The following is a 19358-nucleotide window of genomic DNA, read 5'->3' as shown; positions in this document are numbered from 1 at the left end:
GATGTTTGGTCTATAATCAATCAGAGGCTCTGGAAACACAGGAAGTGGTACAGTAGAAACTTTGATTCAGGTGGAGCTGTCAGACATTAGCTTATTATCAGTGACTCATCTAAACTCATGGAACATTCTGATGCATCTATCTTAACAGGGATGCAGGATGACATGGAGAGCTCTGACTACAATAATGTGAAGCCTGAATCAGTGAAAGGTAAAAATGTCCAGACTCCATTACACTAGATCAGGAGTAATCAAATTACATTTACAGTTGAAATGCATCATATCATTCTTTATCATGTCATTAGAAGTAACCATAGGTCAACTTGCAGTTTTATTACATCCACTTCCACACTAAGAAATACATTTGCAAAAAAATATGCATTCGTAAACTTGTGTTTCTGCCTCTTCATTAAGCAAAACTTCAAGTTGTACAAGAATTTCTTTAATTTCAGCAACAAACTTTAATCTTTTTCAATATAAAACATCACAAAGAGAATACATTGTTAAAAATAGCCTTTAATTTCATTAAAATATATTAATTTTCTTACCTATAAATAATTTACAAAGCCCAATAATGTAATATACAGTATTATAATAGCAACCAACAATGCTCAAAATTAAAATTGTACACACAATAATACATCTCTTTACAGATGTTAGAAGGAGCTACGTAAATGTACCAAGCTTTGTGTAGTTGGTGTGTGAGTCAAACTGCACACTAGAACATTCATTTATGTATTTTGACATATCATCAACAAAATATTCACACAATTGCACAGATTCATATAATACAATTATTGAAGCTGCATGATGTACAGTGTATTATGTATTTTTATAAGTGATCTGTCCAAAAGCGCTACAGTTGCAATGAAAATGATTCAACTCCTATTGCAAATTATGTTCATTGGCAGAATAAATACATTTAGCAGCTGTTTGCAACCAATCAATCAAGAACAATTTATATAGTTCAACACTACTATAAATATTACAAGTGGTTTCTCCAAATTCAACACAAGATGCCAATTTAATGTCGGCTGCTCAAATCTCAAAATGATTCGACCCCTTCATGACAGCATCTTTAGTATTTGGTAGACGCCCCTTTGCTGTTATGACAAAATGAGATGTTTGCACTGCTTACAGTGGCAACTCAAAGCCAAACACGATTTGTCAAGAATCGTTGAAAAGCATTTTATTGTCTGACTTATGCCTTTTCAACTAAAATATGGAATGATTTTCCTTTGCCTCAACTTTCACACGCACTACTCTTTTTTTGAGAACCAAATCTCTTCTGTTTTTTTTTTTTTTTTTTTTTTTTTTTTTTTGTTGTTGTTGTCAAACACTAATATTTCTGAACAGCAGCAACAGAATATAGTGGAGACAAATAGATCAGTGGCCAGTCAAAGGGCTAAAATGCTTCCAGTTGGTAAAGGAATATTCCATTTTTACCTGAAAATGTATCTTGTACTTGATTTGGTAGTGACAACATTTCTAGGAAGAACAGCTGAAGAAACACATGAACCGTGTTGTCAATACTAATTTAAAAATGTACAACAAACCTGAACGTAACATTTATTTTATATAAGATGACAAAATGAGTGCTGTGTAATAATACCTGTTCTTTAAAAACAGGCCAGAGAGCATCATTACGTCTTTGTTTTTCACTTTCATACTTTTACTGACAGTGATTTTTGTTTCAGGTCCATAAAGAGAAGAGCATCGTCAGCAAAGCAAGAGACTCATGGACAATGACACGAAAAACAACGTGTTGACAACATATCTACAACAGTTTAGTCCGTCCTTTCTGTTCAGATGGGTGCGCAGTGTTTGAAAGATTTACATGATCTCGCACAATTCTTGGAGATCTGACCTGAAAAGTTAAGACTGCTCTGGTGATTTGTGTTTGTGTTCATTATCTCTTCTCTGTCTCAGTCCATTGTTTTTTACACACATGGATTGTCTAGTCAATTATATCACAGTATGTTATGATGTTGCATTTTGATGATTTTGTGTACTGATTATATATAAATATACCTTGGTTTTATATTGTTTAAAGTCGTCAGCTACAGATTGTCTCTACTATACTTTTGATTAATCGTCCTATGAGCACAACTTCAAACGCCTAGTGGAACAGGTGGTCATAATGTTATGACTGATGTGTATTGGAATATAGTTTGTGCATGTGGTATGTTCATAGCATGTTATGTGTATAGATTTGTGTGTCTCTCTCTTGCTCTCTCTGCTGTAGTCCTGCAGGTGAGAGGTGGAACGTTGGCTGCCAGCCTGTGTGAAGAGCTGTGGATTGGCTCATACTCCAGCCAATCAGAGAAGGAGGGACATTTGAAAAGCTTCAGTTGTGTTGCTTCTCTCTCTCTCTCTCTCTCTCTCTCTCTCCTCTCCTCTCTCCTCTCTCTCTCTCTCTCTTCTTTGTTGGATAGGTAGGTTTGTGGTGGGGGACTCGGGACGAAGGTAAGACTGGGGTACCCCTCTACACCTGCACACGTAGACGCACTGTTATCACATTAGGTTATGTGTTGCTGCCACGATTGTATTTCTATTATTTTTGGATGTTTTTTAGCCAGTAGAGTCAGGCCTTTTCTTTTCTTTTCTTTTCTTTTCTTTTCTTTTCTTTTCACACAGATAGTTGAGCTAGGCTCATTTTGATTGTAATTTGTCTATTTTATATGGCACAAGCCCCACCGGTCCCTCTCTCCCCCCACATTGTTTGAAACCTACATCAGTTGTGTACCTTTTCATTTAAGTATTGTAAATAAATCTCTTTTTTCTTTAACTGCCTCCCTCATCTCGAGTTTTTTTTTGTTGATTGTCAGCTTTTAGTTTCCAGATAAATGGAAACGTAACAACCCACAACACTATGGCTTTTTGTGAAACAAAAATAAAAAATCGGGAAAAAAAAATTAAATGGTGAATATGGAGACAATTAGGAAAATTTTAAAACATAGGGATTTTTCCAAGTAGAAAAATTGATTTTAGCTGATAGCAGTGAGAACAAATCAGGGTTGGTACGTTTTGGGGCGTTTTTATTAAGTATACTGAATCTTTGTGAAACACAATCGCATGGCAACACCTGAACATGAGCCCAAGTGCTGGAACAAAAGTCACCATCATGTTTCATTTCCGAAAAGTAATAACCCCTGAAAAATGATAAAATTTTTGCATTAAACCCTCATTAATAAAACCCAAAAAATTAAATTTAACCAACATGCAATACATTTTTTTTTTCAAAGCTGAAAATTTTAATATTTGACAGATAATGTAAAAATTATGCCATTGTGAGCCCAAGTTATCTTTTTGTTTTTTGACAACAAGATTTTATATACATGGTTTTAAAAAACAGAATAAATACTGCTTAAATTGCAGACCTTGAGGACCATACAGCCATATGCATAGTGAAAATACTCAGGGACAGCAACAAAAACCTGGTCCTACCAAGTGGTGATGGACAAAACCCAAAATTTTCCAGCCCAATACTTTGGGCGCACTTGATTCTCATTAGATTCTAAAAACACAAAATTGAAGTTGGACGAAATTAACAAAAATTTTACATTAGACTTAGACTTAACAGAGTTTGATGATCCACAAGGAATTAATTGATCTAGCAGCAAATTTGACACAAAAAGATGAGCTGTTTTACATCTGGATAGAAAAAGGGAAAAAAAATTCTGAAAACCTTCACTAGGGCACAGAGATAATCATTCGGTGGAAAATGACTCCTCTGACCCTCTAATTTTTTGGATGGGAGGTTTTCCACAAGGGAGACATTTTTCCAAGTCCTCCTGTCCCTCACTGAGACAAATGACTCCAACTCCCTACCGATCACTTGCCCAGCCTTTTGGATGAATTTGTTGATCCTACTGATGTCTTTTCTGCTGGACACTTCTCCAAAAAACCCACAGCAAAAAAAACGGGCACTCAAACAACACCTGGTAAAAAAGCCACACCACTGAAAATTTTACGCACCATGAAAGACCTGAGCCAGAGTGGGTGAACCCATTAGTCTTTTGTACTTGGAGCCAGAGGACACGAAATCCTAGGCAAAAAACAGTGAAAGTCTTCTGGTCCCGGGACTACCCTCCAGTCGTGGATTGTTGCCCCCAAACCTTAAAAACCTTCCAAACCACACTTTCAAACCCCTTTCCTTTTTTTTTGATGTTAAGTTTCCCATTAAACTTTGGGTTTCATTTGGACTTGGGAATATTTAATTTTGTTTTTTGGAAAAACTTTGGGGAAAGGGATGTTTGGGGGTTGGCTTAGGAACGTTTCTCTGATTTCGCATAAAATTTTGGGGAAAATTTTGGGATCGAGGGACGGGAATTTGGGGGGAAAACATTAAATTTTTTTTGTTTGTAACGTGGGGCTTTTGGTGTTTATTGAACGTTGGAGCTTTTGGGGTTCTTCCTTGGAATTACTTTATGTTTTGACTGATACCAGGGGGGAATTTTTTTTTTTTGTTGTTTTAAATTTTGTCCTTAAGAGTTCCGTATTTCATGGCCTGCAATTAGGGTTTAAAGAAAAAGAAAAAAGGCACATACTGTATCGATTTTTGCCCTTTCTTTTTCTTAGTATCAAAATTGTTATTTTCTTTGGCCGGGGGTCTTCAACTTTTTTCGGACCCCAAAATGATGAAATTAAGTGGGGACCCCTACCTACTAATGTTTTCTATTTAAACTCGACCGGTTATAAAATACATTTTATTACATTTGCATTAAAATTTTAAGCTATCAAATAATCACAGGTTCAAATATTCTTTCTTAAAATTTAAAATCTTATACTATATATAATATTGCGGGGAACTGAACGGGATTCCCATCATTGATGGACAACACACACGCAGGATATGTGTGTAGAGCGGGAAGAGGGAGCCTTTTTTACACTGATTACAGCCACCTCGTTTGTGTGAGCTCAGTTTGTGTTTTGTTTCAATACTTAAAAATTTTACTGAGAAAACCCTCAAGGTAACTATTTTAAAACCTTTAAAGAGGACGTGAAACACTAAACATGGTTATGACATTTAAAAGGTCTCTCTACAAAGGTTCTTTTAATTTAAGCACGATGGCAAAAGGAATTTCAAAACCCTGCCATCAAAGTTTCACTGTTAAACCCCGGGCGCCGCCTTTGCTGTTGTGTCTCAACTTGTCCACTCTTGGTCGTACTGAGCCACTACATAACACTAAAAACGTAAAACAGGAGAAGGAGCAATTAAAAAAACCAATGGAAGGAGGCATTTTTTGCTTGTTCCTGGATGTTCACAGGTTTTTAAAAAGTTAAAGACTGGAAAACTTTTCTTTTCCCCATCATTGCCATGACACTCCCACCTGTTCTCTATGTTGGTTAGCTTACACTAAAAAGGGAAAAAACGGGAATTTGGGAATTTACATTTTAAAACTGTGACGAGACCCCCAACTTTAGATTTATTGAAAACAACAAGTGAGTTTAAATGGGGCTTTTCTTTCATCGCGTCAAAGGTTTAAGAATGACATTTGGGGGGCGTTTGGGACAGAGTAGGGGTAGGATTTTTTTCCCTTGGGGCTCCTCAAAAATAAAATAAACCCTGACTAAAACACGAATAAAAGGGGGAAAATTTAATAATAACCTATATAAACACGTCGGAATACTAACAAACGAGGGGAGAAGCGGTGTCCTTGATGGGGAAAATTGAATAAATACAATTCGGGTCCGTGCGTCGCGGCCGGGGCAAAAACACGGGGCAGATACGCAAACCTAACCCCCTCGCCCAATCAAGGGAAAAATTCAGGGAGGGCAGGGACCGAGCTAAGAGGGGGACATTGTATCATCCCTTGGAGAGAATCCCCTTAATTATCAAGAGGAGCTCAAGAGTGCGCTGGGGAGGATTCAACGCCCTAAAGTCGAGTACGGGCGATGCGGTCAGACACGCAACAAACACAGCCGCAATCTGCCCCGAAATCGAGCATAAATGGGGACATTCAGGACATGAAAGGCGGACAAAATCGACATACAGACGAGGGTTCAGTGCAGTCTAGGGAAACCCATCTTCAAAAACGGGTGGTCCCCAAAAAGACCGATGTGAGGATATGGGGGCGGGATGAGACGGGCAACACCCCGAATAACCCATCCCCCGACGCTGTGTCAAAATTTTATTAGAGAAGTTTTTCGATGGCCCGGGGCATAAAAATTAGACCGCCCGCACCGCATCGCAACCCCCGGCCCGGGGAGAAGCCACGAGTGACATCGCCAAGCACACCAGCGAGACCAACGGAATCCTTCGGAAGGCGGGGGAGAGAGCCTCTGATCACAATGGAAACCGTATTCCCTTTTTTTCCCCGGACACCCCCTCCACCGTGGCCAAGGCCAGGCGCATTTAGGGATTAGGAGACACTCCGAGGCGAAGAGGAGCCCGGGTATGGTTACAATATCCTGCTAGCTCCGTATTTCATAAAAGGGAAAAGGGGACAAGGTTCTTGCCCCCTTAAAGGCTTTTGGGGGTTCGCCAGAAAAAGGTTTCCCTTTACAGGGCCTATTTTGAACATAAAACAGATGGATAATAACTATGATGAACTTAATATCAGTACTAAGGCTAAATTTAAGATCCCCTGATAATGCAGCAGTAATTCATCTGTGCTCCAAGTTTTCAGATTTTTAAGGTTGTTTGTTAAAATTTAATTATGTGTGTAAGTGGAGTTGTGTACTATAACAAGAAGATGCTGAAACTGTGTTAGAATTTCCCAGGACCCAAAATTTTTTTTTTTCTTTTTTAATTTTTATTTAGTGAAACCCCAAGCACGGCAAATTCAGCCCAACGTCACTGTTTGCTGCTCCCCCTTCTGCCTAAGGATTTGGGTCCCACCTTTGTTCTACCATTTTAAGCTAGCTGTGGTTTCGTTCTATCTTGTTCTTTTGGTTTTTTGGCCCTCTGTTTTTTGGGGGACCCGTGACAAATACTGTACAAAAAGGGCAGCAGCTTTTCTTCACATCGGGATTTTATTGTTTTTGTTAATTTTGGAAATTGGGGGAACAGCTTGGTTTTTTTTTTTTCCCACCCCCTCAAATACCCAAAATCAATATATCGTTTCCCCATGATCCACAAAAGAATGCTGAAGATGATATGCAACAATGTTATCCCCATTATAGAAATGGACACTAAAAGTCAAAGCTAAAAAGTTAAGGGTCTTATATCCTACAAGAGAAAAAAATTTTTCCCCCCCGTTGAAAAGGTTAACTGTCAATCATACCACGGGAAACCCCCCTACCTGGGGGGAACAAAAAAAGTTGAAAAAGTCAGGGGCAGACAAAGTAATTATTCCTCACACCGCTCTGGGAAAAGTAAGGGGGTTTCCAAACTTAAAAAGACAAATAAACTCACGAAACCTGGGCACAAAGAACAAAGGAAGAATGTTTTGGTCAGGGGTCAATTGATCATGAGGTATCCCTTTTGAACATATATGCCCCAATTAAGTGACCCGGGGCTTCATAAAAAAAATTGTTTGTATAATATTCAGAACACGGGGTTATTGTTGTGGGGGGAAACTTTAATTGGGATTACAGCTAATGGGATGGGAAACCTGCCTTGAAGCTCCCTTTCTAAAATGAGCAGAAGTTTAAAAAACTATCCACAAATCAGGGCCCTTTCGGATGTTGGGGGAGCAAATTTCCCAAAAAGAAAGATTTTACCTTTATCAAGTAGGGCCCTGTCCATTCAAGGATTGATTATTTTTTAGCCTAAAAACGTTTTATAGGGTAGTAAATATTGGAAAATTTTCCCATACAATTTTCCCGCCATGCCCCACTGCCCTTAAGTGGAATAAAAGGCTGCAGACCAACCTCCAAGCAAAGGGAAGCTTAAACATCTCTTTTTGAACGATAAAAATTTGTCTCCTTCATCACAGCAGAGTTTAAGGAAATTTTAAAAACCAATACTTTGCCGGAAACATCCCCCCCCCCATACTGTGGGGTTGTGCTAAAGCATATATTAGGGGCCCCAATTATTTCATTCGGTGCCAGGTAAAAACAAAAACATCAAACAGAGAGAACTGGAGCTTGAACAAAAACACCAAAAAACTTCAAAACCCGTATCCTAAATAATTTTAATCAGCTCGTAAAGAACTTAATCGTTTACTATCGGACAAAATTTAGGGAAAACTGAGATTTACCAACAGCGATCTATGAAAAACGGCAATAGGGCGAGTAAATTATTTGCATTTAGTTTAAGAAAACACAAGCATTAAAATTCAGTGCAGAGGTGAATTAGGGATACCTTGGTTACAAAAAAGAAAAATAGCAAATCCTTTGCAGAGTTTTTTTAAAGTTTATTAAAAACCGACATGTCTAGACGTACAAACTTGCAAATTTCTTAAAAACATAAAACGCCGGGCTGAAGGAAGTGCTGCAGAAGAGTTAGATAGACCAATTGAAGAAGGGAGACAAGCAGGGATTTCATCTCTTAAAAACAATAAAACCCCGGGCCAGATGGTTATATTAATAATTCTACAAAAAATTCAAAAGATTTCTACACCCTTGTTACTGAAGGCAACCCAGCATGCACCGGTCAAGAATTATGGCCACCCCGGAATAGGGAACATAGTGGTGAAATAAGGGGTAAAAATCCAACGAAAGTCAAACCCCAGACCAATATCACTGCTGAATGGGACCTGCGTATCTAATGGGATCCTGGGCCCCGGCGGTGAATCAGATAATCACCCAAAAAATACATCCTGACCAAACTGGCCTCATCCGGGAAAATTTTAAGAGTAATTACGCCGCTTACTAAAAATAATATCTCATCGCAAAATCGGAAAATTTGAATCAGTAATTATATCCTTAATGCCCAAAAAGCATTCGACCGTGATCATGCATATTTATTTCCATCATTAAAAACGATTTAGGTTCGGGGCCCTAACTTTATAAATTGGGTACAAACCTGTCCATCCCGTAGGTGCTGCAAAGTTTAAAGAATGTGACACAGAGATTTCCTTTTTAACTGGATGCAGACAAGGCGTTCTTTATCACCCTTGTTTTTCTCTGTTATATCGAACCCCTGGCCCCAACTATTGAGATGATAATGATATAAAAGGGAAATTTTTTATTAATGAAGAAAAACACAAATTTTCGCTCTTGCTGATGATGTAATTTTGTATCTGACAAAACCGCATTAACGATACCAATTTAAAAAAGGCAAATCTCCAAGTTTGGGTTTATTCAGGATACAAGGGAAATTGGAAAAAACTATGGCTATGGATATAAACGGGGACAATCCAGCATAATGTAAAGCTTCAGAGTGGATTTAAAAGGCCCCCTGCAAGGTATTAAATATTGGTATACACATAACCTCATCTCTCAGAACTGTATGATCTAACATGGCAAAATAAAACGAAGCTAATGATTTAAACGGTGGTCTATGCTCCCCCTGTCTCTGCTTGGGCGCCTTGAAAGTATCCCCCATGAAATTCACCCGATTACTTTACTTGTTTCAGATTTACCTAAAAATTCCAAAATCTACATTTGATAATTTGGAGAAAAAAAGTTTAAAATTTTATGGCAAAAAAACCCCCAGTCGCTTAAAACTCTACAGTTGTCAAAAATGGGGGGTCTTTAAAACCCCCAAAAAATCCCAAAAACTAAATCTATTCTGGTCTGCACAAAGAAGCCTATGATGCTGTTTTAGAACAAAATAGACACAGGGTGGCTTAAAAATAGAAAAAAGCCTATGCTCGCTAAAAACTTTGCAGACCTACCCTTCCCGATGCCCCCCTAAAGGAAAGGCAACTTGGACCAGAAAAAACCCCTGAAAATCTGGGGCAAAGAAATCAACTTTTGGATTACCAAAACAAATATCCATTAATCACATTGGGTCATAAAAAGCTTCATACCAAAAATTTTAAAATTGGGTTTTAGAAGGGGTCAGAGTATGGTTTGGTTATCTACATCAGTTATTCCGTTTTGGTTTTTTAAAACATTTTAGCAGTTGAAAACTGTTAGTCTTCCAAGACAGATTTTTTTACCGTATCTGCAACTTAGAACATTTTTTGACAAGCACAAGGAATGGGGAAAACCACAAAAATTTCTCCTATCAAAAAATTTCAATAGAAATACAAACAGGGAAAGGGACAGGAAAATAATTAGAAAAACCCACAATAAATTTTTTTTTCTTTGAATGCACAGAACTCCTTACAAAAAGCGGAGATGGGAGGCAGAAAAAGGATGTGGTTATATCAAGGAAGCCTGGGAGGGGGTGTTTGAGGCACATCGGTCACAAACTCAAAACATGGAGAAGTTTAAGTGGAAAGTTTAAATTTTTAGATTTTTTAGGACCCCAAAATTTTGTCCCGAATGGCCAGTCCATACCATTCTGCTGGAGAAATTTGGTCTCATACTGCCCAAACCCCACCCATATATTCTGGTTATGCCCCCCCTAAAAACATTCTGGGGGGGGGGGGGGTTTTGATGCTCTTAAAGCGGTCTTTCACAAAACATACCTCGAGAAACCTACTGGGCTCAATTAGATTTATGCCTAAAGACTGAATGAAGGGCCCCGAAATTCTTTTGATATATTTCTTTCCGCAGCCCGAAGGATTACTATTGGATGGCTGAAGCCCCCTTCATATAATCCTTCGATCCCGAAGGTTTGGACCTCATCAGATGGAGCACATTTTATGTATTAAGGCTTCAAAAAATTTCCAAATTTGCTAAGCGTGGGGTCCTGTCATGTCTTTATTAATACAAAAGATGGTTAGTTTTCCCCCCTCGCTATAAATCCTGTTGGCCCTGGGCCTTTCTCTATATGTGGTTGTGTAACATAATTTTTGAAAATGTATATTTATTTTAATTTTTTAAGTTTTAAAATTGGGGGGTGGGTTTTTCTCTCATTTGTTTTTTTTGTCTTATTTGCTTTTAACCTGATTTGGATATAATATTTACGTTGTGCCTATAGCGGATAGAAATGGGTTTTTTATACGTAATGTTTTCACTGAAAAACGAATAAAAAATAAATTAAAAAAAAAATGACACTTTCATTTCTTTTTTTAGGGGGTTGTCAGCTTTTTTTTGGCTATGGGCTTAACTTTGATCACTGACCAGCCACCATGAAGTGCTACCAAAACCCCCTCCCCGCTGTCTCCCCCATACGGGCCCGAAACCCTTTTAACAAAAAAAGAGTTCCCCAACCCTCCTTCTGTCAGTGGCTCAAAACTAGTCCACCGGGGTTTGTTGATAAAAATCCCCCTTTCGGGCCCCATCCCATACTATTTTCTCCCTTAAAATGCATTTTCTTCAATAGCGCCAAACAATAACCCCCAGGACATAACTTAGGAGTGATTAAAATAAAGATGGCGGATTTGACGCCTCCAAAACGTATCATAAATCTTTTAAAAACGCTTTTCTTTAAAAATGGGAGATTTTTCTGATTTTGTTTTCGCATCATGTTTAAAATTGTAACATATATTATTTGGCGTGTTCAGTTGTTTCATTCCCCATAAAACCAAGTTCTCTTCCACCCCCCACATTAAAAGGCATACTTGTTAGGGTTTTTGTAGTTCTGTTATTTGGTGTTTAAAAATGACGGCTCAAACATCGCATGTAAATAAATTGTTTCAAAGATTCCACAGGGGAAAGCCATTTTCACTGTGGCCTCTTTAAATGCACTTTTAATGTTTCTCTTCAGCTTTAACTCAGCGATCTTCAGGGGGGTCGTGACAGAGAGCAGCACTTCCCCCCTTTAGTCAGTCTCACTGAGCTGTGAAGAATTCAGGAGAGAGGGGTGATGAGGTTCCCTGATGCAGGCCTCAGTCTGAGTGAGGTAGGGGAAACGCTTACCTAATGCACGTCCAACTGTCAGGACACTGATGGGGTGTATGGGGTGGATCAGGAGAGTTCAGAATGCGTCACATCACGGGCCCGGGGATGTGGGTTCATGCATGGTTTCTAATCCCGTCAGGGTACAACATCTGGATCACATAGACAAGTCCTTGTGTTGTATCAATGTGATGTAGCAGTCTATCAAAGGGCAGCACTTTTTTCTCATTTGAAACATGACACCTTGCTTTTCAGTTAAATCCACTCGTACACTCTTTAGACCGTCCCGGGTGAAGGTCAGTCTTCCTGAATCCTTCCATAACTCATATATTAATTATTTTTCATGCTACGTCCTTGGTTTTCAATGTTATTCTTTCAAGATTAGCATTTCAGTACTGGACTGAATCAGACCAGGAGTTAGAACAATAATAATGCATTGGTTTTATTTTGCGCTTTTCCATTTTTAGATGCTCAAAGCGTTTACAATTGAATGCATTATTCATTCACTCACACAGTCACACCGGTGGTGGTAAACTACCTCAGCAGTCACAGCTGCTCTGGGGCAGAAATGTAGCTGCCAATTTGCGTCTACGGCCTCTACGACCACCACCAACATCACTCACTCTCAATCATACACCAGGGAGCATCTTGAACTCACGGATGATCTGATCTGTACCGTTACACAACTCACATAATGACATTAAATCCAACCTTGGCTTCATTTGACTCTGTAGGTGATGCTTGTGTCTATGAATCAATCAAAGGCCCTGAAGACATTGAACATGGTACAGTATGTTCAGTAGTGAGGAAAGTAAAGAAGTGGAGCCTGTAGGATTATGTGCATTTATGCATTAGTGTTTTTCAAGAGACAATCTGCGTCGTTCACCCGACATCCTAAGAATATAACTAAGATGAGGTCTTTCAGGAACAATGTTCGTAACCTCCTGAGACCAGAGCTTTTATTTGATATGCATTTTTAATTTCTCTGCTGTATTTGGGATTGGTAGGACCTAAAATGTATAAAAACTAAACATCAGTTTTGAACAGGAAGTTACGAAGGAGTATTAGGGCCAGCCAAAAAAAAGAAAAAGTCAGGCACAAGAGAAAAAAAAAGAAGAAGAAAAAACAGGCGGAAAAAACACTGCAGAAGCTTGACCACAGTACCACACTTAACGCGACTGACGGCTGGATTCCTCGCATGTTCAACTACCGATATCCCTGCATCCAGCTATTTCATTTTGTATGAATGCAGCCACCTCCTACAGACAAAGTAGTTAATAGTTGTAATATAAAACTGTTCATTTTAGTCCTAACATCCTCAAATGAGTACTTGCTGATTAGTGACTTTGTAGCTCATTGCTATTCATAAAATGTGTTCAATTTGTGAGTCATATCAAACTAGAAACGTTACTAAGCGTAAATTAATAAGTTTTGACTTTGCTACCACTAGATGGCAGACTAAAGTGTCCACTAACGAGAACAATGGGTTTAAATGAAGCAGAATAAGCTGCAATAAAACCTAAAACTTCATGTCCCCATATGAGGACGCAGGGTCTCAGGAGATGAAGTTCCTCCTGAACGTTGTGCAGCTCTGATCTACATCTGCTCTGAGGTTGTTAGAGTTTAATGCTGCTGATGAGGTTTGATCACTTCATAAATCCAAGCTCAGATTAATTAGTTCAAGCTCATTCTGTTCAAGATGAGACAACATTTTACAACAAATAGAATATCAAAAGTTGTTTACACTTTTTCCAGTTAGTGATTCATATTTAACATGAATCTTTTTTAAACACTAGAATGAGAAGATTTTCTGTAAATGACTGAAGTTCAAACATGTCACTATATTTCAGATGAATCCAGGGATGTCACATATTCTTTGATTGAGCTTAAAAACATCACTAAGAAGGGTGAGTGTTTTATGTGGAAACAACAACATACAAGATGTAGAACAAACAGCAGCTGAGACCCTTTTATAGACCAGTAGCATCTAAATAACAGATAATATCATCTGATCCTTTAACAGAGAAGAAGCAGAAACCAGAGGAGAGCTGTGTTTACTCTGCTGTGAAGACTGGATCATCTCTAGGTTTGATTCATTACAACAGTCCTGTCTAGACAAAGATCCTTCTTCTGTGTTGTACAGTTGAAACCTCAAGTGTGGCTTTGGTTTCAGATGACAGTCTGATGTATGAACAGGTTCTCTTCCATAAGAAAGGTAAAGCCAAGAGAGACAAAGGTGAGTCAAGTCTACGTCCACCTGCAGCAGTGATTGTTGGAACAGGATGATCTTTATGTGATGTGGCTCACTGGAGCCTAATGTAGATATTATTGTCGTTTGTTACACGTTGTCTTGTATTTCTTTTAGTACAGTAGGATTCTTTTACATTTTAGTGAAGAAACTGGATGTATTTTTTAGTTTTAAGTGACTGAAACAATCTCTGTCTTTGTTCACAGGAAAATCAGCTCCTGCAGCAGCTGATGAAACATTTTATTCTGAAATCAAACCAGGAACATCTCATGGTAAATATAACATTGATTTATAAGAACAGATCTCTGTTGTGCTCAGACTACAGGAGTTTTGGTCTGATTTGTTCCTGGATTCCACCCTCCTGGTAAATAGAGGATAAATCATCAGATTATCTGGTAACGCGAAGGTTCACACATGTAATTTTAAGATTTCTGAACTGCTCACATTAAACCTGAATGACATCAAACATGTTTGACATCTAGGATTTAAGCAGAAGTTAGCAGTTGTTGTGACTTGGTTTATTTATTTTTGTCTATGTCCTTTCAGGTCAATAGGATCTGTATCATCAAAAACCAATTGAATAGATCATAAAATTGAAGCTTACTCACATGAATAGCAGATATTTAAAGACATAAACCAGCTGATGTGCTGCTTTTTGTGCAGTGTATTTATAAAAAGCGTCAGTTTGTATGAATGTAGTGATCGTGTCGGTTTAATATCAGCATTCTTTTTCCTTCTTCATGTTCTGTATCAAACATCATTCTGTTACATGTCCACTTAAGAAGCTAAACTATGTTGAGGAAGAACTGATAGCTATAACAAGTATTTTATGTTTTCCCTTGAATGATTATGTATATTGTAAAAAGCCTTGGCCCTTTTTCTAACATGTTATGCATCAATAAACATGTTATCTTTTTATTTTTTATGTCCTGTTAATAAAATGTCTGTATGTTTTTCATTGTGTTATGAGATGGTCTTCTTACAGTGTATTGTGGTTTTAATCAAGAAAACTCTGATCAGGACATAGGGAACATATTGTGATTCACAGATGGACTCCTAGTCACATCTTGAGCAGCATTGTCACAGGTGTTAAAGTTTGAAAAGTTGTTCAGATTTGACACGTGTCATACGTGGTGTGATTTGTGTTGTGGATATGCTACAGAGTGTCCATGAGGGAAAGTTGAAGGGTAATAAACAGATGACTGCCACTTTTCCCTGCAGTGGAGAAAGAGGAGGATTTATCTTAACACTAAAGTATCTTCAGGGTGGGGCACAGACCAAAACATCAAACCAGGCAGCTAATTAGCTCATTGTTAGTGCTGCTGCCTCAGTGACTCCATCCCGTAGTGATGCTGCTATAGGCCAAGGATGATGGGGGTGAATGCTCTGGAGACCTATCCTCTTGCACATGCTCCCATCCTCTAATTTTTTTCTGTCCTCTAATGACTTTTTTGTCTCTATTACTACTCAAGATTCTGTGATTCTACGCCTGTATAGAATGTTAATAGCTGTGTATCTTTTTAGTGTCAGCGCTTTCGTCGATTGTTTGTATCTATGACAGATGTGTGGTTATGTCGTTCTGCTGCTGCTCTCTTCTCTTGTTCTGTCTCTACCTGGTTGCCTTAGTCAGGTGGGTTTCCTCTATATCGAGCTGGGTTCTGTTTCATAGTTGCTTCATTAGATATGCTTGGGGGTTTTTAGGCCAAGGCTTTGTAAGGCATTTGAGACGTTTTGTATTGTTATTGACACGACATAAATAAAATCAAAATCAAGTGTATTGAACTTCAAAATAACCCACTAATCAAAAATGAAATTTAAAATATGGACATTTACCATAATCCCTAGGCCCCCCAAAGAAGGGACTATAACCCAGTCACCATTGAGATAACCTGTGAGTTCAGTTATTTAGTTTGAAATATTCATGATTTCATCATCATCATTATCATCATCATCATTAATGATGAAACCTACAATGTTGAGTTTTCTCTGTTGATTTCATGTTTCTGTTTGTGTCCCAACTGTTCATATCTGGTGGACACAGTTTCCAACAAGGCTGTTGTAACACGACAACACAACTGGCCTCAGATATTCAAGGTGAGAAGATCACTCTGACATGTGAGGTCCAGGGAGGTGAAGACACTGAGTGGAAGTATGAATGGAGAACACCCAGGTCATCTACACACTGGACAAACAATAAATACTGGACTTTCACTGCTTCTGAGTCCAGCAGTGGAGACTACATGTGTAGGAGTAGGCTCAGAGATGACTCATATTCTACAGAGTGGAGTGAAGCCATCACACTGTCAGTATCTGGTAAGTCATGTTTGTTGTTTGTTCTGTTAAACTATGATTACTCCTGATAGTCAGTAGTTTAACAAAGAGTTTGGTCTGAAGGCAGACACTCTTATTTTCAGCTGGCAAATGGGCAACAATGTTTCCGTATCATTCAATCATTCAGAAAAACAAAAAGATAAATTCATTCTGTCTAGGTTATTTACCTAACCATAAATATTCAAACACACATTTAAATGTCAACACTGTGTTTCTTCTTTTTGCCTCTAACCGTAACAATCAAACTCATTGACTCATACACTATGATCAGGGTTTAACACTATAAAAAATATCATGTGTGATGAGAGGTACAGATTTGAAATATTGTTGAATATAATCGGAGTTACAATCAAATGAGCTCCTCCTCAGGTGCTGCTTATGGAATCAAGCTAAAATGTGCTTTGTGTCTTAGTGTCTTTAGTTTTTCTCAATTGCTAAAACACTAAAAGCCATTGGCTGAACTCATTGAGCTAATTGTGCAGTCTGTTGTCAATACCTTAAACCATTTCACATGGTACAACACAATTTGCAGATCTCACTTAGACTTTTCAGCAGAACTCTAAACACATTGTCATTCTCCAAAACACATTGTGCACTCTAATGCACATGTTCGTCCATACTGGTAAACACAAGTGGCAACAATCAAATTCAAACAGAGAACACACGTCATTGATTAAACCCACAACCAGTCAAAACTGATTTCACTTGTTTCAAATCATGTGACACTACCAAATATAAGCCAGGCCCAGAGAGCAAACAGGTTGTTGAAGGTGGGAAGGAGAAAGTCTTAGAATGGACAGAAAAAACAATGTGAGAGACGAGGACGAGTGTGTATGCGAGGTGGCAAGAGGAGGAAGAGGAGGAGGAAGAGGAAGACAAAGAGTGGAGTGATGACAACAGCAGCTTCCTATGTGAGGGTCAGCAGAGGTTATGACAGAGTGTTCCTCAACTAATCCTGTGAAAAAGTCTGTGAAGATTCTCAGTCATCCAGGTCATGATAATCCAAAAAGGCCTTGAATAAAGGCAACTGGACTTGTAGGATTTTCTTGAGGACGTTTCTCTACTCATCCGAGTAGCTTCTTCAGTTCTGATAAACTAGTGGGAAGTTGAGGTTTAAATAGGAAAAAACTGGCTTAAACAGAAACTGGGATCACTATTTCCATAATGGCTGGTACTTACCTGTTGTGAGAGGGGGGATTGTGTGCCTAGGCTACTTACCCTATGAATGGAGCTCTAACGAGGCTATTGTTGGTGGGAGCCTCCAGTCCCAAGGTGTGAATGGTGTTGAAACTTCTTTGTGACATGTTGATGGACAATTAATAAATATTTATCCTGAACTCAACAGCAACTAAACCAAAGGCCAGACTGAGTGCTGACACCAAGAGATATTCCCCAGTAGGAGGCAGAGTGACTCTGACCTGCTCAGTGACGCCATCATCTGGATGGAAATATGAGTGGTTCAGACGTAAGCACAGACACCTCTGAAGTTCAAGTCAAAACAAATGATGGAGAAAACAGAGTTATCAGTTTATCACAAGGAGGAATCTACTGGTGCAGAGGGGGAAGAGGAAGAAGAGGAGAACCATTTACTACACTGATATCAGTGATACAGTCAGGATTAATGGAAATGGTGAGTTTTGAAAAAAGGAGGAACCAAAAAATGCAGACATCCAATGTCTATCTATGGATACATCAAGTCATTCTGTTTGATGTTGAATTTTGTGTCTTTATTAATGAATCTTGAACATGAACAAGTTCCAAACAAGGTGACTGTGACTCTCCAACCCAACTGGCCTCAGATCTACAGAGGAGAGGAGATTACTCTCAGATGTGAGATCCATGGAGGAGACACTGAGTGGGAGTATGAATGGAGATCTACCAGTTCATACAAACCTCCAAATCTAAATGAGTTCAGGATTAAATCTGATTCTTCTCACTCCACACTGGAGACTACAAATGTAAAGGAAAAATGAAAAGTGAACAACAGTCTTCAACAGAGTGGAGTGATTCCTTCAGATTGACTGTATTCATCAGTAGGTCTCATCATAGTTCACCAGTCATCACGTATTTAACTGTAACTTCATATTTATATCATATATATTTTATTAAGAGATCGCAGACAATCATATTAAGATAAATAACACCAACTTCACCAGACACACATGTTGAATGTAATCTACCATCAGTACATAGTAACATGTTTTCATTTTGATAAAACCTTTATCAACAGATAAACAACCTGTCCTCTCTGTGTCTCCATCATAGGCTGAGTCCTGGAGCCTCAGTAACTCTGAGCTGTGAGGTTGAACATCCATCTGCAGGATGGAGGTTTTACTGGTATAAAGCTGTTCCTGATCTATCACACAAGTATCAATATTACAACTATGAGCTGCTTCCTGGTAGCATCAATGGAACTGAACAAGATTCCTACATCATTGATGGACAGACACACACAGCAGGATATGTGTGTAGAGCTGGAAGAGGAGAGCCAGTGTTTTACACTGATTACAGTCCACCTCAGTTTGTCTGGTCTGGAGGTCAGTGTTTTTTGTCCTTCGTTCATAGAAACATTTATTCCATTACCACTCTGTCTGTTTTTGAATGTCTTTGCTTTAGTCTTCTGTTGATATGTGTGATATATGAGTGTGATTGTCAGATAATGATGTGTGAGTGTGAAGTAGACAGTTTGTTTAGTTGAGGAAAAAACCTCAGGAAAAAAAAAACATCCTCAACAGACGAGGAGCCCACACATGAAGAAGAAGAAGGCATGAGGACATTATTCACACTATTCAGGTTTAATTCCCCGGAGAGAGGCTGGTCAAAGGCTGGTTTAAATCTAGTACAGAGAAGCCTGAATTAGAGACGAACAAGAGAAAGACAGGTAGACACAGGACTTGGACATTTGTGTGCTTGGGGGAGATGAATTTAAGAGATGCACTGGTTTTCCAGAAAGTTTGCAGTGATCTCATCACAGAACGAGTTGCGTGTTCCTCTTTTT

General features: G+C 38.6%; 2 long non-coding RNA genes across 2 annotated transcripts in view; one reads left to right on the top strand and one right to left on the bottom strand.

Annotated features, from left to right (window-relative positions):
* LOC125023554 overlaps positions 1-2748 on the bottom strand; it is an 18974-nt gene extending 16226 nt beyond the window's left edge. The window contains exon 1 of the long non-coding RNA XR_007114641.1: positions 2695-2748. This is a non-coding gene — a long non-coding RNA (uncharacterized LOC125023554). The remainder of the gene's footprint in view (positions 1-2694) is intronic.
* On the top strand, positions 21-1920 carry LOC125023522. The gene is made up of 3 exons (XR_007114631.1): positions 21-47; positions 149-208; positions 1695-1920. It is a non-coding gene; the product is annotated as an uncharacterized LOC125023522 (long non-coding RNA).
* Positions 2749-19358: the final 16610 nt, after the last annotated feature.

This window comes from Mugil cephalus, chromosome 1 (assembly GCF_022458985.1).
Source record: "Mugil cephalus isolate CIBA_MC_2020 chromosome 1, CIBA_Mcephalus_1.1, whole genome shotgun sequence".
Classification (NCBI taxonomy): domain Eukaryota; kingdom Metazoa; phylum Chordata; class Actinopteri; order Mugiliformes; family Mugilidae; genus Mugil; species Mugil cephalus.
Note: the sequence above shows the minus strand (reverse complement) of the source record. Positions and strands in the feature narration are given on the sequence as shown.